This window comes from Dermacentor variabilis, chromosome 10, assembly GCF_050947875.1.
Source record: "Dermacentor variabilis isolate Ectoservices chromosome 10, ASM5094787v1, whole genome shotgun sequence".
In the NCBI taxonomy this organism is placed as follows: Eukaryota; Metazoa; Arthropoda; class Arachnida; order Ixodida; family Ixodidae; genus Dermacentor; species Dermacentor variabilis.
This window is the reverse complement of record NC_134577.1, coordinates 113,827,527-113,850,686: the sequence shown is the minus strand read 5'-3', so window position 1 is coordinate 113,850,686 and position 23,160 is coordinate 113,827,527. Positions and strand designations below refer to the sequence as shown.

General features: G+C 49.8%; 13 non-coding genes and 23 pseudogenes across 13 annotated transcripts; all 36 read left to right on the top strand.

The window, feature by feature from the left end:
- Positions 1-46: 46 nt before the first annotated feature.
- On the top strand, positions 47-165 carry LOC142562311 (5S ribosomal RNA). Its single transcript, XR_012823892.1, has one exon. It is a non-coding gene; the product is annotated as a 5S ribosomal RNA (ribosomal RNA).
- Positions 166-692: 527 nt separating this feature from the next.
- Positions 693-811, top strand: LOC142562850 (5S ribosomal RNA). Its single transcript, XR_012824163.1, has one exon. It is a non-coding gene; the product is annotated as a 5S ribosomal RNA (ribosomal RNA).
- A 528-nt stretch (positions 812-1,339) lies between these two features.
- LOC142562837 (5S ribosomal RNA) lies at positions 1,340-1,458 on the top strand. Its single transcript, XR_012824148.1, has one exon. It is a non-coding gene; the product is annotated as a 5S ribosomal RNA (ribosomal RNA).
- Positions 1,459-1,982: 524 nt separating this feature from the next.
- On the top strand, positions 1,983-2,101 carry LOC142561633 (5S ribosomal RNA; annotated as a pseudogene).
- Positions 2,102-2,624: 523 nt separating this feature from the next.
- Positions 2,625-2,743, top strand: LOC142561695 (5S ribosomal RNA; annotated as a pseudogene).
- Positions 2,744-3,267: 524 nt separating this feature from the next.
- Positions 3,268-3,386, top strand: LOC142562193 (5S ribosomal RNA; annotated as a pseudogene).
- Positions 3,387-3,912: 526 nt separating this feature from the next.
- LOC142561184 (5S ribosomal RNA) lies at positions 3,913-4,031 on the top strand. Its single transcript, XR_012823710.1, has one exon. It is a non-coding gene; the product is annotated as a 5S ribosomal RNA (ribosomal RNA).
- Positions 4,032-4,556: 525 nt separating this feature from the next.
- On the top strand, positions 4,557-4,675 carry LOC142561632 (5S ribosomal RNA; annotated as a pseudogene).
- A 524-nt stretch (positions 4,676-5,199) lies between these two features.
- On the top strand, positions 5,200-5,318 carry LOC142562192 (5S ribosomal RNA; annotated as a pseudogene).
- A 525-nt stretch (positions 5,319-5,843) lies between these two features.
- LOC142561183 (5S ribosomal RNA) lies at positions 5,844-5,962 on the top strand. Its single transcript, XR_012823709.1, has one exon. It is a non-coding gene; the product is annotated as a 5S ribosomal RNA (ribosomal RNA).
- A 525-nt stretch (positions 5,963-6,487) lies between these two features.
- On the top strand, positions 6,488-6,606 carry LOC142561631 (5S ribosomal RNA; annotated as a pseudogene).
- A 523-nt stretch (positions 6,607-7,129) lies between these two features.
- Positions 7,130-7,248, top strand: LOC142561510 (5S ribosomal RNA; annotated as a pseudogene).
- Positions 7,249-7,771: 523 nt separating this feature from the next.
- On the top strand, positions 7,772-7,890 carry LOC142562191 (5S ribosomal RNA; annotated as a pseudogene).
- A 526-nt stretch (positions 7,891-8,416) lies between these two features.
- LOC142562190 (5S ribosomal RNA) lies at positions 8,417-8,535 on the top strand (annotated as a pseudogene).
- Positions 8,536-9,059: 524 nt separating this feature from the next.
- On the top strand, positions 9,060-9,178 carry LOC142561182 (5S ribosomal RNA). Its single transcript, XR_012823708.1, has one exon. It is a non-coding gene; the product is annotated as a 5S ribosomal RNA (ribosomal RNA).
- Positions 9,179-9,703: 525 nt separating this feature from the next.
- Positions 9,704-9,822, top strand: LOC142561630 (5S ribosomal RNA; annotated as a pseudogene).
- Positions 9,823-10,345: 523 nt separating this feature from the next.
- Positions 10,346-10,464, top strand: LOC142561509 (5S ribosomal RNA; annotated as a pseudogene).
- Positions 10,465-10,987: 523 nt separating this feature from the next.
- LOC142562479 (5S ribosomal RNA) lies at positions 10,988-11,106 on the top strand (annotated as a pseudogene).
- A 523-nt stretch (positions 11,107-11,629) lies between these two features.
- On the top strand, positions 11,630-11,748 carry LOC142561181 (5S ribosomal RNA). Its single transcript, XR_012823707.1, has one exon. It is a non-coding gene; the product is annotated as a 5S ribosomal RNA (ribosomal RNA).
- Positions 11,749-12,273: 525 nt separating this feature from the next.
- On the top strand, positions 12,274-12,392 carry LOC142561194 (5S ribosomal RNA). The gene has a single exon (XR_012823720.1). It is a non-coding gene; the product is annotated as a 5S ribosomal RNA (ribosomal RNA).
- Positions 12,393-12,915: 523 nt separating this feature from the next.
- Positions 12,916-13,034, top strand: LOC142561646 (5S ribosomal RNA; annotated as a pseudogene).
- Positions 13,035-13,559: 525 nt separating this feature from the next.
- Positions 13,560-13,678, top strand: LOC142562381 (5S ribosomal RNA; annotated as a pseudogene).
- A 525-nt stretch (positions 13,679-14,203) lies between these two features.
- On the top strand, positions 14,204-14,322 carry LOC142562499 (5S ribosomal RNA; annotated as a pseudogene).
- Positions 14,323-14,847: 525 nt separating this feature from the next.
- Positions 14,848-14,966, top strand: LOC142561671 (5S ribosomal RNA; annotated as a pseudogene).
- A 525-nt stretch (positions 14,967-15,491) lies between these two features.
- On the top strand, positions 15,492-15,610 carry LOC142561766 (5S ribosomal RNA; annotated as a pseudogene).
- Positions 15,611-16,135: 525 nt separating this feature from the next.
- On the top strand, positions 16,136-16,254 carry LOC142561193 (5S ribosomal RNA). The gene has a single exon (XR_012823719.1). It is a non-coding gene; the product is annotated as a 5S ribosomal RNA (ribosomal RNA).
- Positions 16,255-16,779: 525 nt separating this feature from the next.
- On the top strand, positions 16,780-16,898 carry LOC142562084 (5S ribosomal RNA; annotated as a pseudogene).
- A 525-nt stretch (positions 16,899-17,423) lies between these two features.
- On the top strand, positions 17,424-17,542 carry LOC142562498 (5S ribosomal RNA; annotated as a pseudogene).
- Positions 17,543-18,068: 526 nt separating this feature from the next.
- Positions 18,069-18,187, top strand: LOC142562982 (5S ribosomal RNA). Its single transcript, XR_012824290.1, has one exon. It is a non-coding gene; the product is annotated as a 5S ribosomal RNA (ribosomal RNA).
- Positions 18,188-18,715: 528 nt separating this feature from the next.
- Positions 18,716-18,834, top strand: LOC142562836 (5S ribosomal RNA). The gene has a single exon (XR_012824147.1). It is a non-coding gene; the product is annotated as a 5S ribosomal RNA (ribosomal RNA).
- A 521-nt stretch (positions 18,835-19,355) lies between these two features.
- On the top strand, positions 19,356-19,474 carry LOC142562497 (5S ribosomal RNA; annotated as a pseudogene).
- Positions 19,475-19,999: 525 nt separating this feature from the next.
- Positions 20,000-20,118, top strand: LOC142562981 (5S ribosomal RNA). Its single transcript, XR_012824289.1, has one exon. It is a non-coding gene; the product is annotated as a 5S ribosomal RNA (ribosomal RNA).
- A 527-nt stretch (positions 20,119-20,645) lies between these two features.
- On the top strand, positions 20,646-20,764 carry LOC142561806 (5S ribosomal RNA; annotated as a pseudogene).
- A 523-nt stretch (positions 20,765-21,287) lies between these two features.
- On the top strand, positions 21,288-21,406 carry LOC142561978 (5S ribosomal RNA; annotated as a pseudogene).
- A 524-nt stretch (positions 21,407-21,930) lies between these two features.
- LOC142562979 (5S ribosomal RNA) lies at positions 21,931-22,049 on the top strand. The gene has a single exon (XR_012824287.1). It is a non-coding gene; the product is annotated as a 5S ribosomal RNA (ribosomal RNA).
- A 526-nt stretch (positions 22,050-22,575) lies between these two features.
- LOC142561422 (5S ribosomal RNA) lies at positions 22,576-22,694 on the top strand (annotated as a pseudogene).
- Positions 22,695-23,160: the final 466 nt, after the last annotated feature.

Sequence of the window (23,160 nt, the reverse complement as noted above, 5' to 3'; positions counted from 1 at the left end):
CAACATAGCAGCACCATACAGGTGCACCCGTAAACAGCACATTCTCGCCATCGGCCATACCATGCTGAATACGCCGGTTCTCGTCCGATCCCCGAAGCTAAGCAGCATTGGGCTAGGTCAGTACTTGGGAGGGAGACCACCTGGGAACACCGAGTGCTGATGGCACCGTTCTTTTTCCTTTTGTATTGCGTGCTTCTGTGACGTCTTGTTTTTTTTCTTTCATTTGCACAACGTGTGGGTCGTTGCATTTACTGTAACTTACGTTCAACTGGAGCCTGCTGGTAGAGCCAACGCCGAAGTGTAACACCAACAATATTCAGGCCACTACACGATATTGTACGCGGAATGATGACGGTGGTAAGCGGTATACGTAATGATGCAAAATTTAGTCGCACAAGCTTCTAAGCGCTTACTTGTCACACCCGCATACAGCTCAATGACAACGCATCCATAAAGTGGCACCTTGTGGGCTGCAACGCGCGCAAAATGTGGCGCTCGCCCTCTTGTTTTTGTGAGCACTAGCACGCACGCATGCAGCGAACAACCACAAACGGAGTGATCAACGTACACGACGCGTGCGTGTATTCTTCACGGAAAGACTGCCGCGTACGTGCTGTATGCTGTAGCAATACATTCGGCGACTGCACAACATAGCAGCACGATACAGGTGCAGTCGTAAACAGCACATTCTCGCCATCGGCCATACCATGCTGAATACGCCGGTTCTCGTCCGATCCCCGAAGATAAGCAGCATTGGGCTCGGTCAGTACTTGGGAGGGAGACCACCTGGGAACACCGAGTGCTGATGGCACCGTTCTTTTTGCTTTTTTATTGCGTGCTTCTGTGACGTCTTGTTTCTTTTTTTTTCATTTGCACAACGTGTGGGTGGTTGCATTTCCTGTAACTTACGTTCAACTGGACAATGCTGGTAGAGCCAACGCCGAAGTGTAACACCAACAATATTCAGGCCACTACGCAATATTGTACGCGGAATGCTGACGGTGGTAAGCGGTATACATAATGATGCAAAATTTAGTCGCACAAGCTTCTAACCGCTTACTTATCACACCCGCATACAGCTCAATCACAACGCATCAATAAAGTGGCACCTTGTGGGCTGCAACGCGCGCAAAATGTGGCGCTCGCCCTCTTGTTTTTGTGAGCACTAGCACGCACGCATGCAGCGAACAACCACAAACGGAGTGATCAACGTACACGACGCGTGCGTGTATTCTTCACGGAAAGACTGCCGCGTACGTGCTGTATGCTGTAGCAATACATTCGGCGACTGTACAAAATAGCAGCACGATACAGGTGCAGTCGTAAACAGCACATTCTCGCCATCGGCCATACCATGCTGAATACGCTGGTTCTCGTCCGATCCCCGAAGTTAAGCAGCATTGGGCTCGGTCAGTACTTGGGAGGGAGACCACCTGGGAACACCGAGTGCTGATGGCACGGTTATTTTTGCTTTTTTATTGCGTGCCTCTGTGACGTCTTGTTTTTTTTTTATTTGCACAACGTGTGAGTGGTTGCATTTACTGTAACTTACGTTCAACTGGAGCCTGCTGGTAGAGCCAACGCCGAAGTGTAACACAAACAATAGTCAGGCCACTACACGATATTGTACGCGGAATGATGACGGTGGTAAGCGGTATACGTACTGATGCAAAATTTAGTCGCACAAGCTTCTAACCGCTTACTTATCACACCCGCATACAGCTCAATGACAACGCATCAATAAAGTGGCACCTTGTGGGCTGCAACGCGCGCAAAATGTGGCGCTCGCCCTCTAGTTTTTGTGAGCACAAGCACGCACGCATGCAGCGAACAACCACAAACGGAGTGATCAACGTACACGACGCGTGCGTGTATTGTTCACGGAAAGACTGCCGCGTACGTGATGTATGCTGTAGCAATACATTCGGCGACTGCACAACATAGCAGCACGATACAGGTGCAGTTGTAAACAGCACATTCTCGCCATCGGCCATACCATGCTGAATACGCTGGTTCTCGTCCGTTCCCCGAAGCTAAGCAGCATTGGGCTCGGTCAGTACTTGGGAGGGAGACCACCTGGGAACACCGAGTGCTGATGGCACCGTTCTTTTTGCTTTTTTATTGCGTGCTTCTGTGACTTCTTGTTTTTTTTCATTTGCACAACGTGTGGGTGGTTGCATTTACTGTGACTTACGTTCAACTGGAGCCTGCTGGTAGAGCCAACGCCGACGTGTAACACAAACAATATTCAGGCCACTACACGATATTGTACGCGGAATGATGACAGTGGTAAGCGGTATACGTAATGATGCCAAATTTAGTCGCACAAGCTTCTAACCGCTTACTTATCACACCCGCATACAGCTCAATGACAACGCATCAATAAAGTGGCACCTTGTGGGCTGCAACGCGCGCAAAATGTGGCGCTCGCCCTCTTGTTTTTGTGAGCACTAGCACGCACGCATGCAGCGAACAACCACAAACGGAGTGATCAACGTACACGACGCGTGCGTGTATTGTTCACGGTAAGACTGCCGCGTACGTGCTGTATACTGTAGCAATACATTCGGCGACTGCACAACATAGCAGCACGATACAGGTGCAGTCGTAAACAGCACATTCTCGCCATCGGCCATACCATGCTGAATACGCCGGTTCTCGTCCAATCCCCGAAGATAAGCAGCATTGGGCTCGGTCAGTACTTGGGAGGGAGACCACCTGGGAACACCGAGTGCTGATGGCACGGTTCTTTTTGCTTTTTTATTGCGTGCTTCTGTGACGTCTTGTTTTTTTTTTATTTGCACAACGTGTGGGTGGTTGCATTTACTGTCTCTTACGTTCAACTGGAGCCTGCTGGTAGAGCCAACGCCGAAGTGTAACACCAACAATATTCAGGCCACTACACGATATTGTACGCGGAATGATGACGGTGGTAAGTGGTATACGTACTGACGCAAAATTTAGTCGCACAAGCTTCTAAGCGCTTACATATCACACCCGCATAGAGCTCAATGACAACGCATCAATAAAGTGGCACCTTGTGGGCTACAACGCGCGCAAAATGTGCCGCTCGCCCTCTTGTTTTTGTGAGCACAAGCACGCACTCATGCGGCGAACAACCACAAACGGAGTGATCAACGTACACGACGCGTGCGTGTATTGTTCACGGAAAGACTGCCGCGTACCTGATGTATGCTGTAGCAATACATTCGGCGACTGCACAACATAGCAGCACGATACAGGTGCAGTTGGAAACAGCACATTCTCGCCATCGGCCATACCATGCTGAATACGCTGGTTCTCGTCCGTTCCCCGAAGGTAAGCAGCATTGGGCTCGGTCAGTACTTGGGAGGGAGACCACCTGGGAACACCGAGCGCTGATGGCACCGATCTTTTTGCTTTTTTATTGCGTGCTTCTGTGACGTCTTGTTTTTTTTTTTTTCATTTGCACAACGTGTGGGTGGTTGCATTTACTGTGACTTACGTTCAACTGGAGCCTGCTGGTAGAGCCAACGCCGAAGTGTAACACCAACAATATTCAGGCCACTAGACGATATTGTACGCGGAATGATGACAGTGGTAAGCGGTATACGTAATGATCCCAAATTTAGTCGCACCAGCTTCTAACCGCTTACTTATCACACCCGCATACAGCTAAATGACAACGCATCAATAAAGTGGCACCTGTGGGCTGCAACGCGCGCAAAATGTGGCGCTCGCCCTCTTGTTTTTGTGAGCACTAGCACGCACGCATGCAGCGAACAACCACAAACGAAGTGATCAACGTACACGACGCGTGCGTGTATTGTTCACGGAAAGACTGCCGCGTACGTGCTGTATGTGTAGCAATACATTCGCCGACTGCACAACATAGCAGCACGATACAGGTGCAGTCGTAAACAGCCCATTCTCGCCATCGGCCATACCATGCTGAATACGCCGGTTCTCGTCCGTTCCCCGAAGCTAAGCAGCATTGGGCTCGGTCAGTACTTGGGAGGGAGACCACCTGGGAATACCGAGTGCTGATGGCACCGTTCTTTTTGCTTTTTTATTGCGTGCTTCTCTGACGTCTTGTTTTTTTTTTCATTGGAACAACGTGTGGGTGGTTGCATTTCCTGTAACTTACGTTCAACTGAAGAATGCTGGTAGAGCCAACGCCGAAGTGTAACACCAACAATATTCAGGCCACTACACGATATTGTACGCGGAATGATGACGGTGGTAAGCGGTATACGTAATGATGCAAAATTTAGTCGCACAAGCTTCTAACCGCTTACTTATCACACCCGCATACAGCTCAATGACAACGCATCAATAAAGTGGCACCTTGTGGGCTGCAACGCGCGCAAAATGTGGCGCTCGCCCTCTTGTTTTTGTGAGCACTAGCACGCACGCATGCAGCGAACAACCACAAACGGAGTGATCAACGTACACGACGCGTGCGTGTATTGTTCACGGAAAGACTGCCGCGTACGTGATGTATGCTGTAGCAATACATTCGGCGACTGCACAACATAGCAGCACGATACAGGTGCAGTTGTAAACAGCACATTCTCGCCATCGGCCATACCATGCTGAATACGCTGGTTCTCGTCCGTTCCCCGAAGCTAAGCAGCATTGGGCTCGGTCAGTACTTGGGAGGGAGACCACCTGGGAACACCGAGTGCTGATGGCACCGTTCTTTTTGCTTTTTTATTGCGTGCTTCTGTGACTTCTTGTTTTTTTTTCATTTGCACAACGTGTGGGTGGTTGCATTTACTGTAACTTACGTTCAACTGGAGCCTGCTGGTAGAGCCAACGCCGAAGTGTAACACAAACAATAGTCAGGCCACTACACGATATTGTACGCGGAATGATGACGGTGGTAAGCGGTATACGTACTGATGCAAAATTTAGTCGCACAAGCTTCTAACCGCTTACTTATCACACCCGCATACAGCTCAATGACAACGCATCAATAAAGTGGCACCTTGTGGGCTGCAACGCGCGCAAAATGTGGCGCTCGCCCTCTAGTTTTTGTGAGCACAAGCACGCACGCATGCAGCGAACAACCACAAACGGAGTGATCAACGTACACGACGCGTGCGTGTATTGTTCACGGAAAGACTGCCGCGTACGTGATGTATGCTGTAGCAATACATTCGGCGACTGCACAACATAGCAGCACGATACAGGTGCAGTTGGAAACAGCACATTCTCGCCATCGGCCATACCATGCTGAATACGCTGGTTCTCGTCCGTTCCCCGAAGGTAAGCAGCATTGGGCTCGGTCAGTACTTGGGAGGGAGACCACCTGGGAACACCGAGCGCTGATGGCACCGATCTTTTTGCTTTTTTATTGCGTGCTTCTGTGACGTCTTGTTTTTTTTTTTTCATTTGCACAACGTGTGGGTGGTTGCATTTACTGTGACTTACGTTCAACTGGAGCCTGCTGGTAGAGCCAACGCCGAAGTGTAACACCAACAATATTCAGGCCACTAGACGATATTGTACGCGGAATGATGACAGTGGTAAGCGGTATACGTAATGATCCCAAATTTAGTCGCACCAGCTTCTAACCGCTTACTTATCACACCCGCATACAGCTAAATGACAACGCATCAATAAAGTGGCACCTGTGGGCTGCAACGCGCGCAAAATGTGGCGCTCGCCCTCTTGTTTTTGTGAGCACTAGCACGCACGCATGCAGCGAACAACCACAAACGAAGTGATCAACGTACACGACGCGTGCGTGTATTGTTCACGGAAAGACTGCCGCGTACGTGCTGTATGTGTAGCAATACATTCGCCGACTGCACAACATAGCAGCACGATACAGGTGCAGTCGTAAACAGCCCATTCTCGCCATCGGCCATACCATGCTGAATACGCCGGTTCTCGTCCGTTCCCCGAAGCTAAGCAGCATTGGGCTCGGTCAGTACTTGGGAGGGAGACCACCTGGGAATACCGAGTGCTGATGGCACCGTTCTTTTTGCTTTTTTATTGCGTGCTTCTCTGACGTCTTGTTTTTTTTTTCATTGGAACAACGTGTGGGTGGTTGCATTTCCTGTAACTTACGTTCAACTGAAGAATGCTGGTAGAGCCAACGCCGAAGTGTAACACCAACAATATTCAGGCCACTACACGATATTGTACGCGGAATGATGACGGTGGTAAGCGGTATACGTAATGATGCAAAATTTAGTCGCACAAGCTTCTAACCGCTTACTTATCACACCCGCATACAGCTCAATGACAACGCATCAATAAAGTGGCACCTTGTGGGCTGCAACGCGCGCAAAATGTGGCGCTCGCCCTCTTGTTTTTGTGAGCACTAGCACGCACGCATGCAGCGAACAACCACAAACGGAGTGATCAACGTACACGACGCGTGCGTGTATTGTTCACGGAAAGACTGCCGCGTACGTGATGTATGCTGTAGCAATACATTCGGCGACTGCACAACATAGCAGCACGATACAGGTGCAGTTGTAAACAGCACATTCTCGCCATCGGCCATACCATGCTGAATACGCTGGTTCTCGTCCGTTCCCCGAAGCTAAGCAGCATTGGGCTCGGTCAGTACTTGGGAGGGAGACCACCTGGGAACACCGAGTGCTGATGGCACCGTTCTTTTTGCTTTTTTATTGCGTGCTTCTGTGACTTCTTGTTTTTTTTCATTTGCACAACGTGTGGGTGGTTGCATTTACTGTGACTTACGTTCAACTGGAGCCTGCTGGTAGAGCCAACGCCGACGTGTAACACAAACAATATTCAGGCCACTACACGATATTGTACGCGGAATGATGACAGTGGTAAGCGGTATACGTAATGATGCCAAATTTAGTCGCACAAGCTTCTAACCGCTTACTTATCACACCCGCATACAGCTCAATGACAACGCATCAATAAAGTGGCACCTTGTGGGCTGCAACGCGCGCAAAATGTGGCGCTCGCCCTCTTGTTTTTGTGAGCACTAGCACGCACGCATGCAGCGAACAACCACAAACGGAGTGATCAACGTACACGACGCGTGCGTGTATTGTTCACGGTAAGACTGCCGCGTACGTGCTGTATACTGTAGCAATACATTCGGCGACTGCACAACATAGCAGCACGATACAGGTGCAGTCGTAAACAGCACATTCTCGCCATCGGCCATACCATGCTGAATACGCCGGTTCTCGTCCAATCCCCGAAGCTAAGCAGCATTGGGCTCGGTCAGTACTTGGGAGGGAGACCACCTGGGAACACCGAGTGCTGATGGCACGGTTCTTTTTGCTTTTTTATTGCGTGCTTCTGTGACGTCTTGTTTTTTTTTATTTGCACAACGTGTGGGTGGTTGCATTTACTGTCTCTTACGTTCAACTGGAGCCTGCTGGTAGAGCCAACGCCGAAGTGTAACACCAACAATATTCAGGCCACTACACGATATTGTACGCGGAATGATGACGGTGGTAAGTGGTATACGTACTGATGCAAAATTTAGTCGCACAAGCTTCTAAGCGCTTACATATCACACCCGCATAGAGCTCAATGACAACGCATCAATAAAGTGGCACCTTGTGGGCTGCAACGCGCGCAAAATGTGCCGCTCGCCCTCTTGTTTTTGTGAGCACAAGCACGCACTCATGCGGCGAACAACCACAAACGGAGTGATCAACGTACACGACGCGTGCGTGTATTGTTCACGGAAAGACTGCCGCGTACCTGATGTATGCTGTAGCAATACATTCGGCGACTGCACAACATAGCAGCACGATACAGGTGCAGTTGGAAACAGCACATTCTCGCCATCGGCCATACCATGCTGAATACGCTGGTTCTCGTCCGTTCCCCGAAGGTAAGCAGCATTGGGCTCGGTCAGTACTTGGGAGGGAGACCACCTGGGAACACCGAGCGCTGATGGCACCGATCTTTTTGCTTTTTTATTGCGTGCTTCTGTGACGTCTTGTTTTTTTTTTTCATTTGCACAACGTGTGGGTGGTTGCATTTACTGTGACTTACGTTCAACTGGAGCCTGCTGGTAGAGCCAACGCCGAAGTGTAACACCAACAATATTCAGGCCACTACACGATATTGTACGCGGAATGATGACGGTGGTAAGTGGTATACGTACTGATGCAAAATTTAGTCGCACAAGCTTCTAAGCGCTTACATATCACACCCGCATAGAGCTCAATGACAACGCATCAATAAAGTGGCACCTTGTGGGCTGCAACGCGCGCAAAATGTGCCGCTCGCCCTCTTGTTTTTGTGAGCACAAGCACGCACTCATGCGGCGAACAACCACAAACGGAGTGATCAACGTACACGACGCGTGCGTGTATTGTTCACGGAAAGACTGCCGCGTACCTGATGTATGCTGTAGCAATACATTCGGCGACTGCACAACATAGCAGCACGATACAGGTGCAGTTGGAAACAGCACATTCTCGCCATCGGCCATACCATGCTGAATACGCTGGTTCTCGTCCGTTCCCCGAAGGTAAGCAGCATTGGGCTCGGTCAGTACTTGGGAGGGAGACCACCTGGGAACACCGAGCGCTGATGGCACCGATCTTTTTGCTTTTTTATTGCGTGCTTCTGTGACGTCTTGTTTTTTTTTTTCATTTGCACAACGTGTGGGTGGTTGCATTTACTGTGACTTACGTTCAACTGGAGCCTGCTGGTAGAGCCAACGCCGAAGTGTAACACCAACAATATTCAGGCCACTAGACGATATTGTACGCGGAATGATGACAGTGGTAAGCGGTATACGTAATGATGCCAAATTTAGTCGCACAGGCTTCTAACCGCTTACTTATCACACCCGCATACAGCTAAATGACAACGCATCAATAAAGTGGCACCTGTGGGCTGCAACGCGCGCAAAATGTGGCGCTCGCCCTCTTGTTTTTGTGAGCACTAGCACGCACGCATGCAGCGAACAACCACAAACGAAGTGATCAACGTACACGACGCGTGCGTGTATTGTTCACGGAAAGACTGCCGCGTACGTGCTGTATGTGTAGCAATACATTCGCCGACTGCACAACATAGCAGCACGATACAGGTGCAGTCGTAAACAGCCCATTCTCGCCATCGGCCATACCATGCTGAATACGCCGGTTCTCGTCCGTTCCCCGAAGCTAAGCAGCATTGGGCTCGGTCAGTACTTGGGAGGGAGACCACCTGGGAATACCGAGTGCTGATGGCACCGTTCTTTTTGCTTTTTTATTGCGTGCTTCTCTGACGTCTTGTTTTTTTTTTCATTGGAACAACGTGTGGGTGGTTGCATTTCCTGTAACTTACGTTCAACTGAAGAATGCTGGTAGAGCCAACGCCGAAGTGTAACACCAACAATATTCAGGCCACTACACGATATTGTACGCGGAATGATGACGGTGGTAAGCGGTATACGTAATGATGCAAAATTTAGTCGCACAAGCTTCTAACCGCTTACTTATCACACCCGCATACAGCTCAATGACAACGCATCAATAAAGTGGCACCTTGTGGGCTGCAACGCGCGCAAAATGTGGCGCTCGCCCTCTTGTTTTTGTGAGCACTAGCACGCACGCATGCAGCGAACAACCACAAACGGAGTGATCAACGTACACGACGCGTGCGTGTATTGTTCACGGAAAGACTGCCGCGTACGTGATGTATGCTGTAGCAATACATTCGGCGACTGCACAACATAGCAGCACGATACAGGTGCAGTTGTAAACAGCACATTCTCGCCATCGGCCATACCATGCTGAATACGCTGGTTCTCGTCCGTTCCCCGAAGCTAAGCAGCATTGGGCTCGGTCAGTACTTGGGAGGGAGACCACCTGGGAACACCGAGTGCTGATGGCACCGTTCTTTTTGCTTTTTTATTGCGTGCTTCTGTGACTTCTTGTTTTTTTTCATTTGCACAACGTGTGGGTGGTTGCATTTACTGTGACTTACGTTCAACTGGAGCCTGCTGGTAGAGCCAACGCCGACGTGTAACACAAACAATATTCAGGCCACTACACGATATTGTACGCGGAATGATGACAGTGGTAAGCGGTATACGTAATGATGCCAAATTTAGTCGCACAAGCTTCTAACCGCTTACTTATCACACCCGCATACAGCTCAATGACAACGCATCAATAAAGTGGCACCTTGTGGGCTGCAACGCGCGCAAAATGTGGCGCTCGCCCTCTTGTTTTTGTGAGCACTAGCACGCACGCATGCAGCGAACAACCACAAACGGAGTGATCAACGTACACGACGCGTGCGTGTATTGTTCACGGTAAGACTGCCGCGTACGTGCTGTATACTGTAGCAATACATTCGGCGACTGCACAACATAGCAGCACGATACAGGTGCAGTCGTAAACAGCACATTCTCGCCATCGGCCATACCATGCTGAATACGCCGGTTCTCGTCCAATCCCCGAAGCTAAGCAGCATTGGGCTCGGTCAGTACTTGGGAGGGAGACCACCTGGGAACACCGAGTGCTGATGGCACGGTTCTTTTTGCTTTTTTATTGCGTGCTTCTGTGACGTCTTGTTTTTTTTTATTTGCACAACGTGTGGGTGGTTGCATTTACTGTCTCTTACGTTCAACTGGAGCCTGCTGGTAGAGCCAACGCCGAAGTGTAACACCAACAATATTCAGGCCACTACACGATATTGTACGCGGAATGATGACGGTGGTAAGTGGTATACGTACTGATGCAAAATTTAGTCGCACAAGCTTCTAAGCGCTTACATATCACACCCGCATAGAGCTCAATGACAACGCATCAATAAAGTGGCACCTTGTGGGCTGCAACGCGCGCAAAATGTGCCGCTCGCCCTCTTGTTTTTGTGAGCACAAGCACGCACTCATGCGGCGAACAACCACAAACGGAGTGATCAACGTACACGACGCGTGCGTGTATTGTTCACGGAAAGACTGCCGCGTACCTGATGTATGCTGTAGCAATACATTCGGCGACTGCACAACATAGCAGCACGATACAGGTGCAGTTGGAAACAGCACATTCTCGCCATCGGCCATACCATGCTGAATACGCTGGTTCTCGTCCGTTCCCCGAAGGTAGGCAGCATTGGGCTCGGTCAGTACTTGGGAGGGAGACCACCTGGGAACACCGAGCGCTGATGGCACCGATCTTTTTGCTTTTTTATTGCGTGCTTCTGTGACGTCTTGTTTTTTTTTTCATTTGCACAACGTGTGGGTGGTTGCATTTACTGTGACTTACGTTCAACTGGAGCCTGCTGGTAGAGCCAACGCCGAAGTGTAACACCAACAATATTCAGGCCACTAGACGATATTGTACGCGGAATGATGACAGTGGTAAGCGGTATACGTAATGATGCCAAATTTAGTCGCACAGGCTTCTAACCGCTTACTTATCACACCCGCATACAGCTAAATGACAACGCATCAATAAAGTGGCACCTGTGGGCTGCAACGCGCGCAAAATGTGGCGCTCGCCCTCTTGTTTTTGTGAGCACTAGCACGCACGCATGCAGCGAACAACCACAAACGAAGTGATCAACGTACACGACGCGTGCGTGTATTGTTCACGGAAAGACTGCCGCGTACGTGCTGTATGTGTAGCAATACATTCGCCGACTGCACAACATAGCAGCACGATACAGGTGCAGTCGTAAACAGCACATTCTCGCCATCGGCCATACCATGCTGAATACGCCGGTTCTCGTCCGTTCCCCGAAGCTAAGCAGCATTGGGCTCGGTCAGTACTTGGGAGGGAGACCACCTGGGAATACCGAGTGCTGATGGCACCGTTCTTTTTGCTTTTTTATTGCGTGCTTCTCTGACGTCTTGTTTTTTTTTTCATTGGAACAACGTGTGGGTGGTTGCATTTCCTGTAACTTACGTTCAACTGAAGAATGCTGGTAGAGCCAACGCCGAAGTGTAACACCAACAATATTCAGGCCACTACACGATATTGTACGCGGAATGATGACGGTGGTAAGCGGTATACGTAATGATGCAAAATTTAGTCGCACAAGCTTCTAACCGCTTACTTATCACACCCGCATACAGCTCAATGACAACGCATCAATAAAGTGGCACCTTGTGGGCTGCAACGCGCGCAAAATGAGGCGCTCGCCCTCTTGTTTTTGTGAGCACTAGCACGCACGCATGCAGCGAACAACCACAAACGGAGTGATCAACGTACACGACGCGTGCGTGTATTGTTCACGGAAAGACTGCCGCGTACGTGCTGTATGCTGTAGCAATACATTCGGCGACTGCACAACATAGCAGCACGATACAGGTGCAGTCGTAAACAGCACATTCTCGCCATCGGCCATACCATGCTGAATACGCCGGTTCTCGTCCGATCCCCGAAGCTAAGCAGCATTGGGCTCGGTCAGTACTTGGGAGGGAGACCACCTGGGAACACCGAGTGCTGATTGCACAGTTCTTTTTGCTTTTTTATTGCGTGCTTCTGTGACGTCTTGTTTTTTTTCATTTGCACAACGCGTGGGTGGTTGCATTTACTGCAACTTACGTTCAACTGGAGCCTGCTGGTAGAGCCAACGCCGATGTGTACCACCAACAATATTCAGGCCACTACACGATATTGTACGCGGAATGATGACGGTGGTAAGCGGTATACGTAATGATGCAAAATTTAGTCGCACAAGCTTCTAACCGCTTACTTATCACACCCGCATACAGCTAAATGACAACGCATCAATAAAGTGGCACCTTGTGGGCTGCAACGCGCGCAAAATGTGGCGCTCGCCCTCTTGTTTTTGTGAGCACTAGCACACACGCATGCAGCGAACAACCACAAACGAAGTGATCAACGTACACGACGCGTGCGTGTATTGTTCACGGAAAGACTGCCGCGTACGTGCTGTATGCTGTAGCAATACATTCGCCGAGTGCACAACATAGCAGCACGATACAGGTGCAGTCGTAAACAGCACATTCTCGCCATCGGCCATACCATGCTGAATACGCCGGTTCTCGTCCGTTCCCCGAAGCTAAGCAGCATTGGGCTCGGTCAGTACTTGGGTGTGAGACCACCTGGGAATACCGAGTGCTGATGGCACCGTTCTTTTTGCTTTTTTATTGCGTGCTTCTCTGACGTCTTGTTTTTTTTTTCATTGGCACAACGTGTGGGTGGTTGCATTTATTGTAACTTACGTTCAACTGGAGCCTGCTGGTAGAGCCAACGCCGAAGTGTAACACCAACAATATTCAGGCCACTACATGATATTGTACGCGGAATGATGACGGTGGTAAGCGGTATACGTAATGATGCAAAATTTAGTCGCACAAGCTTCTAACCGCTTACTTATTACACCCGCATACAGCTCAATGACAACGCATCAATAAAGTGGCACCTTGTGGGCTGCAACGCGCGCAAAATGTGGCGCTCGCCCTCTTGTTTTTGTGAGCACTAGCACGCACGCATGCAGCGAACAACCACAAACGGAGTGATCAACGTACACGACGCGTGCGTGTATTGTTCACGGAAAGACTGCCGCGTGCGTGCTGTATGCTGTAGCAATACATTCGGCGACTGCACAACATAGCAGCACGATACAGGTGCAGTCGTAAACAGCACATTCTCGCCATCGGCCATACCATGTTGAATACGCCGTTTCTCGTCCGATCCCCGAAGGTAAGCAGCATTGGGCTCGGTCAGTACTTGGGTGTGAGACCACCTGGGAATACCGAGTGCTGATGGCACCGTTCTTTTTGCTTTTTTATTGCGTGCTTCTCTGACGTCTTGTTTTTTTTTTCATTGGCACAACGTGTGGGTGGTTGCATTTATTGTAACTTACGTTCAACTGGAGCCTGCTGGTAGAGCCAACGCCGAAGTGTAACACCAACAATATTCAGGCCACTACACGATATTGTACGCGGAATGATGACGGTGGTAAGCGGTATACGTAATGATGCAAAATTTAGTCGCACAAGCTTCTAACCGCTTACTTATTACACCCGCATACAGCTCAATGACAACGCATCAATAAAGTGGCACCTTGTGGGCTGCAACGCGCGCAAAATGTGGCGCTCGCCCTCTTGTTTTTGTGAGCACTAGCACGCACGCATGCAGCGAACAACCACAAACGGAGTGATCAACGTACACGACGCGTGCGTGTATTGTTCACGGAAAGACTGCCGGGTGCGTGCTGTATGCTGTAGAATTACATTCGGCGACTGCACAACATAGCAGCACGATACAGGTGCAGTCGTAAACAGCACATTCTCGCCATCGGCCATACCATGCTGAATACGCCGGTTCTCGTCCGATCCCCGAAGCTAAGGTGCATTGGGCTCGGTCAGTACATGGGAGGGAGACCACCTGGGAACACCGAGTGCTGATGCCACCGTTCTTTTTGCTTTTTTATTGCGTGCTTCTGTGACGTGTTGTTTTTTTTTTCATTTGCACAACTTGTGGGTGGTTGCATTTACTGTAACTTACGTTCAACTGGAGCCTGCTGGTAGAGCCAACGCCGAAGTGTAACACCAACAATATTCAGGCCACTACACGATATTGTACGCGGAATGATGACGGTGGTAAGCGGTATACGTAATGATGCAAAATTTAGTCGCACAAGCTTCTAACCGCTTACTTATTACACCCGCATACAGCTCAATGACAACGCATCAATAAAGTGGCACCTTGTGGGCTGCAACGCGCGCAAAATATTGCGCTCGCCCTCTTGTTTTTGTGAGCACTAGCACGCACGCATGCAGCGAACAACCACAAACGGAGTGATCAACGTACACGACGCGTGCGTGTATTGTTCACGGAAAGACTGCCGCGTGCGTGCTGTATGCTGTAGCAATACATTCGGCGACTGCACAACATAGCAGCACGATACAGGTGCCGTCGTAAACAGCACATTCTCGCCATCGGCCATACCATGTTGAATACGCCGGTTCTCGTCCGATCCCCGAAGGTAAGCAGCATTGGGCTCGGTCAGTACTTGGGAGGGAGACCACCTGGGAACACCGAGCGCTGATGGCACCGTTCTTTTTGCTTTTTTATTGCGTGCTTCTGTGACGTCTTGTTTTTTTTTTTCATTTGCACAACGTGTGGGTGGTTGCATTTACTGTGACTTACGTTCAACTGGAGCCTGCTGGTAGAGCCAACGCCGAAGTGTAACACCAACAATATTCAGGCCACTAGACGATATTGTACGCGGAATGATGACAGTGGTAAGCGGTATACGAAATGATGCCAAATTTAGTCGCACAAGCTTCTAACCGCTTACTTATCACACCCGCATACAGCTAAATGACAACGCATCAATAAAGTGGCACCTGTGGGCTGCAACGCGCGCAAAATGTGGCGCTCGCCCTCTTGTTTTTGTGAGCACTAGCACGCACGATTGCAGCGAACAACCACAAACGAAGTGATCAACGTACACGACGCGTGCGTGTATTGTTCACGGAAAGACTGCCGCGTACGTGCTGTATGCTGTAGCAATACATTCGCCGACTGCACAACATAGCAGCACGATACAGGTGCAGTCGTAAACAGCACATTCTCGCCATGGGCCATACCATGCTGAATACGCCGGTTCTCGTCCGTTCCCCGAAGCTAAGCAGCATTGGGCTCGGTCAGTACTTGGGAGGGAGACCACCTGGGAATACCGAGTGCTGATGGCACCGTTCTTTTTGCTTTTTTATTGCGTGCTTCTCTGACGTCTTGTTTTTTTTTTCATTGGAACAACGTGTGGGTGGTTGCATTTCCTGTAACTTACGTTCAACTGAAGAATGCTGGTAGAGCCAACGCCGAAGTGTAACACCAACAATATTCAGGCCACTACACGATATTGTACGCGGAATGATGACGGTGGTAAGCGGTATACGTAATGATGCAAAATTTAGTCGCACAAGCTTCTAACCGCTTACTTATCACACCCGCATACAGCTCAATGACAACGCATCAATAAATTGGCACCTTGTGGGCTGCAACGCGCGCAAAATGTGGCGCTCGCCCTCTTGTTTTTGTGAGCACTAGCACGCACGCATGCAGCGAACAACCACAAACGGAGTGATCAACGTACACGACGCGTGCGTGTATTGTTCACGGAAAGACTGCCGCGTACGTGCTGTATGCTGTAGCAATACATTCGGCGACTGCACAACATAGCAGCACGATACAGGTGCAGTCGTAAACAGCACATTCTCGCCATCGGCCATACCATGCTGAATACGCCGGTTCTCGTCCGATCCCCGAAGCTAAGCAGCATTGGGCTCGGTCAGTACTTGGGAGGGAGACCACCTGGGAACACCGAGTGCTGATTGCACAGTTCTTTTTGCTTTTTTATTGCGTGCTTCTGTGACGTCTTGTTTTTTTTTTCATTTGCACAACGTGTGGGTGGTTGCATTTACTGCAACTTACGTTCAACTGGAGCCTGCTGGTACAGCCAACGCCGATGTGTACCACCAACAATATTCAGGCCACTACACGATATTGTACGCGGAATGATGACAGTGGTAAGCGGTATACGTAATGATGCCAAATTTAGTCGCACAAGCTTCTAACCGCTTACTTATCACACCCGCATACAGCTAAATGACAACGCATCAATAAAGTGGCACCTTGTGGGCTGCAACGCGCGCAAAATGTGGCGCTCGCCCTCTTGTTTTTGTGAGCACTAGCACGCACGCATGCAGCGAACAACCACAAACGAAGTGATCAACGTACACGACGCGTGCGTGTATTGTTCACGGAAAGACTGCCGCGTACGTGCTGTATGCTGTAGCAATACATTCGCCGACTGCACAACATAGCAGCACGATACAGGTGCAGTCGTAAACAGCACATTCTCGCCATCGGCCATACCATGCTGAATACGCCGGTTCTCGTCCGTTCCCCGAAGCTAAGCAGCATTGGGCTCGGTCAGTACTTGGGAGTGAGACCACCTGGGAATACCGAGTGCTGATGGCACCGTTCTTTTTGCTTTTTTATTGCGTGCTTCTCTGACGTCTTGTTTTTTTTTTCATTGGCACAACGTGTGGGTGGTTGCATTTACTGTAACTTACGTTCAACTGGAGCCTGCTGGTAGAGCCAACGCCGAAGTGTAACACCAACAATATTCAGGCCACTACACGATATTGTACGCGGAATGATGACGGTGGTAAGCGGTATACGTAATGATGCAAAATTTAGTCGCACAAGCTTCTAACCGCTTACTTATTACACCCGCATACAGCTCAATGACAACGCATCAATAAAGTGGCACCTTGTGGGCTGCAACGCGCGCAAAATGTGGCGCTCGCCCTCTTGTTTTTGTGAGCACTAGCACGCACGCATGCAGCGAACAACCACAAACGGAGTGATCAACGTACACGACGCGTGCGTGTATTGTTCACGGAAAGACTGCCGCGTGCGTGCTGTATGCTGTAGCAATACATTCGGCGACTGCACAACATAGCAGCACGATACAGGTGCAGTCGTAAACAGCACATTCTCGCCATCGGCCATACCATGCTGAATACGCCGGTTCTCGTCCGATCCCCGAAGCTAAGGTGCATTGGGCTCGGTCAGTACATGGGAGGGAGACCACCTGGGAACACCGAGTGCTGATGCCACCGTTCTTTTTGCTTTTTTATTGCGTGCTTCTGTGACGTGTTGTTTTTTTTTTTCATTTGCACAACGTGTGGGTGGTTGCATTTACTGTAACTTACGTTCAACTGGAGCCTGCTGGTAGAGCCAACGCCGAAGTGTAACACCAACAATATTCAGGCCACTACACGATATTGTACGCGGAATGATGACGGTGGTAAGCGTTATACGTAATGATGCAAAATTTAGTCGCACAAGCTTCTAGCCGCTTACTTATTACACCCGCATACAGCTCAATGACAACGCATCAATAAAGTGGCACCTTGTGGGCTGCAACGCGCGCAAAATGTGGCGCTCGCCCTCTTGTTTTTGTGAGCACTAGCACGCACGCATGCAGCGAACAACCACAAACGGAGTGATCAACGTACACGACGCTTGCGTGTATTGTTCACGGAAAGACTGCCGCGTGCGTGCTGTATGCTGTAGCAATACATTCGGCGACTGCACAACATAGCAGCACGATACAGGTGCAGTCGTAAACAGCACATTCTCGCCATCGGCCATACCATGTTGAATACGCCGGTTCTCGTCCGATCCCCGAAGCTAAGCAGCATTGGGCTAGGTCAGTACTTGGGAGGGAGACCACCTGGGAACGCCGAGTGCTGATGGCACCGTTCTTCTTGCTTTTTTATTGAGTGCTTCTGTGACGTCTTGTTTCTTTTTTTTTCATTTGCACAACGTGTGGGTGGTTGCATTTCCTGTAACTTACGTTCAACTGGAGAATGCTTGTAGAGCCAACGCCGAAGTGTAACACCAACAATATTCAGGCCACTACACGATATTGTACGCGGAATGATGACGGTGGTAAGCGGTATACGTAATGATGCAAAATTTAGTCGCACAAGCTTCTAACCGCTTACTTATCCCACCCGCATACAGCTCAATGACAACGCATCAATAAAGTGGCACCTTGTGGGCTGCAACGCGCGCAAAATGTGGCGCTCGCCCTCTTGTTTTTGTGAGCACTAGCACGCACGCATGCAGCGAACAACCACAAACGGAGTGATCAACGTACACGACGCGTGCGTGTATTGTTCACTGTAAGACTGCCGCGTACGTGCTGTATGCTGTAGCAATATATTCGGCGACTGCACAACATAGCAGCACGATACAGGTGCAGTCGTAAACAGCACATTCTCGCCATCGGCCATACCATGCTGAATACGCTGGTTCTCGTCCGATCCCCGAAGTTAAGCAGCATTGGGCTCGGTCAGTACTTGGGAGGGAGACCACCTGGGAACACCGAGTGCTGATGGCACGGTTCTTTTTGCTTTTTTATTGCATGCTTCTGTGACGTCTTTTTTTTTTATTTGAACAACGTGTGCGTGGTTGCATTTACTGTAACTTACGTTCAACTGGAGCCTGCTGGTAGAGCCAACGCCGAAGTGTAACACCAACAATATTCAGGCCACTACACGATATTGTACGCGGAATGATGACGGTGGTAAGCGGTATACGTACTGATGCAAAATTTAGTCGCACAAGCTTCTAACCGCTTACTTATCACACCCGCATACAGCTCAATGACAACGCATCAATAAAGTGGCACCTTGTGGGCTGCAACGCGCGCAAAATGTGCCGCTCGCCCTCTTGTTTTTGTGAGCACAAGCACGCACGCATGCAGCGAACAACCACAAACGGAGTGATCAACGTACACGACGCGTGCGTGTATTGTTCACGGAAAGACTGCCGCGTACGTGATGTATGCTGTAGCAATACATTCGGCGACTGCACAACATAGCAGCACGATACAGATGCAGTTGTAAACAGCACATTCTCGCCATCGGCCATACCATGCTGAATACGCCGGTTCTCGTCCGATCCCCGAAGCTAAGGTGCATTGGGCTCGGTCAGTACATGGGAGGGAGACCACCTGGGAACACCGAGTGCTGATGCCACCGTTCTTTTTGCTTTTTTATTGCGTGCTTCTGTGACGTGTTGTTTTTTTTTTCATTTGCACAACGTGTGGGTGGTTGCATTTACTGTAACTTACGTTCAACTGGAGCCTGCTGGTAGAGCCAACGCCGAAGTGTAACACCAACAATATTCAGGCCACTACACGATATTGTACGCGGAATGATGACGGTGGTAAGCGGTATACGTAATGATGCAAAATTTAGTCGCACAAGCTTCTAACCGCTTACTTATTACACCCGCATACAGCTCAATGACAACGCATCAATAAAGTGGCACCTTGTGGGCTGCAACGCGCGCAAAATGTGGCGCTCGCCCTCTTGTTTTTGTGAGCACTAGCACGCACGCATGCAGCGAACAACCACAAACGGAGTGATCAACGTACACGACGCGTGCGTGTATTGTTCACGGAAAGACTGCCGCGCGCGTGCTGTATGCTGTAGCAATACATTCGGCGACTGCACAACATAGCAGCACGATACAGGTGCAGTCGTAAACAGCACATTCTCGCCATCGGCCATACCATGTTGAATACGCCGGTTCTCGTCCGATCCCCGAAGCTAAGCAGCATTGGGCTAGGTCAGTACTTGGGAGGGAGACCACCTGGGAACGCCGAGTGCTGATGGCACCGTTCTTTTTGCTTTTTTATTGCGTGCTTCTATGACGTCTTGTTTCTTTTTTTTTCATTTGCACAACGTGTGGGTGGTTCCATTTCCTGTAAGTTACGTTCAACTGGAGAATGCTTGTAGAGCCAACGCCGAAGTGTAACACCAACAATATTCAGGCCACTACACGATATTGTACGCGGAATGATGACGGTGGTAAGCGGTATACGTAATGATGCAAAATTTAGTCGCACAAGCTTCTAACCGCTTACTTATCACACCCGCATACAGCTCAATGACAACGCATCAATAAAGTGGCACCTTGCGGGCTGCAACGCGCGCAAAATGTGGCGCTCGCCCTCTTGTTTTTGTGAGCACTAGCACGCACGCATGCAGCGAACAACCACAAACGGAGTGATCAACGTCAACACGCGTGCGTGTATTGTTCACTGTAAGACTGCCGCGTACGTGCTGTATGCTGTAGCAATACATTCGGCGACTGTACAACATAGCAGCACGATACAGGTGCAGTCGTAAACAGCACATTCTCGCCATCGGCCATACCATGCTGAATACGCTGGTTCTCGTCCGATCCCCGAAGTTAAGCAGCATTGGGCTCGGTCAGTACTTGGGAGGGAGACCACCTGGGCACACCGAGTGCTGGTGGCACGGTTCTTTTTGCTTTTTTATTGCGTGATTCTGTGACGTCTTGTTTTTTTTTATTTGAACAACGTGTGCGTGGTTGCATTTACGGTAACTTACGTTCAACCGGAGCCTGCTGGTAGAGCCAACGCCGAAGTGTAACACCAACAATATTCAGGCCACTACACGATATTGTACGCGGAATGATGACGGTGGTAAGCGGTATACGTACTGATGCAAAATTTAGTCTCACAAGCTTCTAACCGCTTACTTATCACACCCGCATACAGCTCAATGACAACGCATCAATAAAGTGGCACCTTGTGGGCTGCAACGCGCGCAAAATGTGCCGCTCGCCCTCTTGTTTTTGTGAGCACAAGCACGCACGCATGCAGCGAACAACCACAAACGGAGTGATCAACGTACACGACGCGTGCGTGTATTGTTCACGGAAAGACTGCCGCGTACGTGCTGCATGCTGTAGCAATACATTCGCCGACTGCACAACATAGCAGCACGATACAGGTGCAGTCGTAAACAGCACATTCTCGCCATCGGCCATACCATGCTGAATACGCCGGTTCTCGTACGTTCCCCGAAGCTAAGCAGCATTGGGCTCGGTCAGTACTTTGGAGGGAGACCAACTGGGAATACCGAGTGCTGATGGCACCGTTCTTCTTGCTTTTTTATTGCGTGCTCCTCTGACGTCTTGTTTTTTTTTCATTGGAACAACGTGTGGGTGGTTGCATTTCCTGTAACTTACGTTCAACTGAAGAATGCGGGTAGAGCCAACGCCGAAGTGTAACACCAACAATATTCAGGCCACTACACGATATTGTATGCGGAATGATGACGGTGGTAAGCGGTATACGTAATGATGCAAAATTTAGTCGCACAAGCTTCTAACCGCTTACTTATTACACCCGCATACAGCTAAATGACAACGCATCAATAAAGTGGCACCTTGTGGGCTGCAACGCGCGCAAAATGTGGCGCTCGCCCTCTTGTTTTTGTGAGCACTAGCACGCACGCATGCAGCGAACAACCACAAACGGAGTGATCAACGTACACGACGCGTGCGTGTATTGTTCACGGAAAGACTGCCGCGCGCGTGCTGTATGCTGTAGCAATACATTCGGCGACTGCACAACATAGCAGCACGATACAGGTGCAGTCGTAAACAGCACATTCTCGCCATCGGCCATACCATGTTGAATACGCCGGTTCTCGTCCGATCCCCGAAGCTAAGCAGCATTGGGCTAGGTCAGTACTTGGGAGGGAGACCACCTGGGAACGCCGAGTGCTGATGGCACCGTTCTTTTAGCTTTTTTATTGCGTGCTTCTGTGACGTCTTGTTTCTTTTTTTCATTTGCACAACGTGTGTGTGGTTGCATTTATTGTAACTTACGTTCAACTGGAGAATGCTGGTAAAGCCAACGCCGAAGTGTAACACCAACAATATTCAGGCCACTACACGATATTGTACGCGGAATGATGACGGTGGTAAGCGGTATACGTAATGATGCAAAATTTAGTCGCACAAGCTTCTAACCGCTTACTTATCACACCCGCATACAGCTCAATGACAACCCATCAATAAAGTGACACTTTGTGGGCTGCAACGCGCGCAAAATGTGGCGCTCGCCCTCTTGTTTTTGTGAGCACTAGCACGCACGCATGCAGCGAACAACCACAAACGGAGTGATCAACGTACACGACGCGTGCGTGTATCGTTCACGGAAAGACTGCCGCGTACGTGCTGTATGCTGTAGCAATAAATTCGGCGACTGCACAACATAGCAGCACGATACAGGTGCAGTCGTAAACAGCATATTCTCGCCATCGGCCATACCATGCTGAATACGCCGGTTCTCGTCCGATCCCCGAAGCTAAGCAGCATTGGGTTCGGTCAGTACTTAGGAGGGAGACCACCTGGGAACACCGAGTGCTGATGGCACCGTTCTTTTTGCTTTTTTATTGCGTGCTTCTGTGACGTCGTGTTTCTTTTTTTTTCATTTGCACAACGTGTGGGTGGTTGCATTTCCTGTAACTTACGTTCAACTGGAGAATGCTTGTAGAGCCAACGCCGAAGTGTAACACCAACAATATTCAGGCCACTACACGATATTGTACGCGGAATGATGACGGTGGTAAGCGGTATACGTAATGATGCAAAATTTAGTCGCACAAGCTTCTAACCGCTTACTTATCACACCCGCATACAGCTCAATGACAACGCATCAATAAAGTGGCACCTTGTGGGCTGCAACGCGCGCAAAATGTGGCGCTCGCCCTCTTGTTTTTGTGAGCACTAGCACGCACGCATGCAGCGAACAACCACAAATGGAGTGATCAACGTACACGACGCGTGCGTGTATTGTTCACTGTAAGACTGCCGCGTACGTGCTGTATGCTGTAGCAAT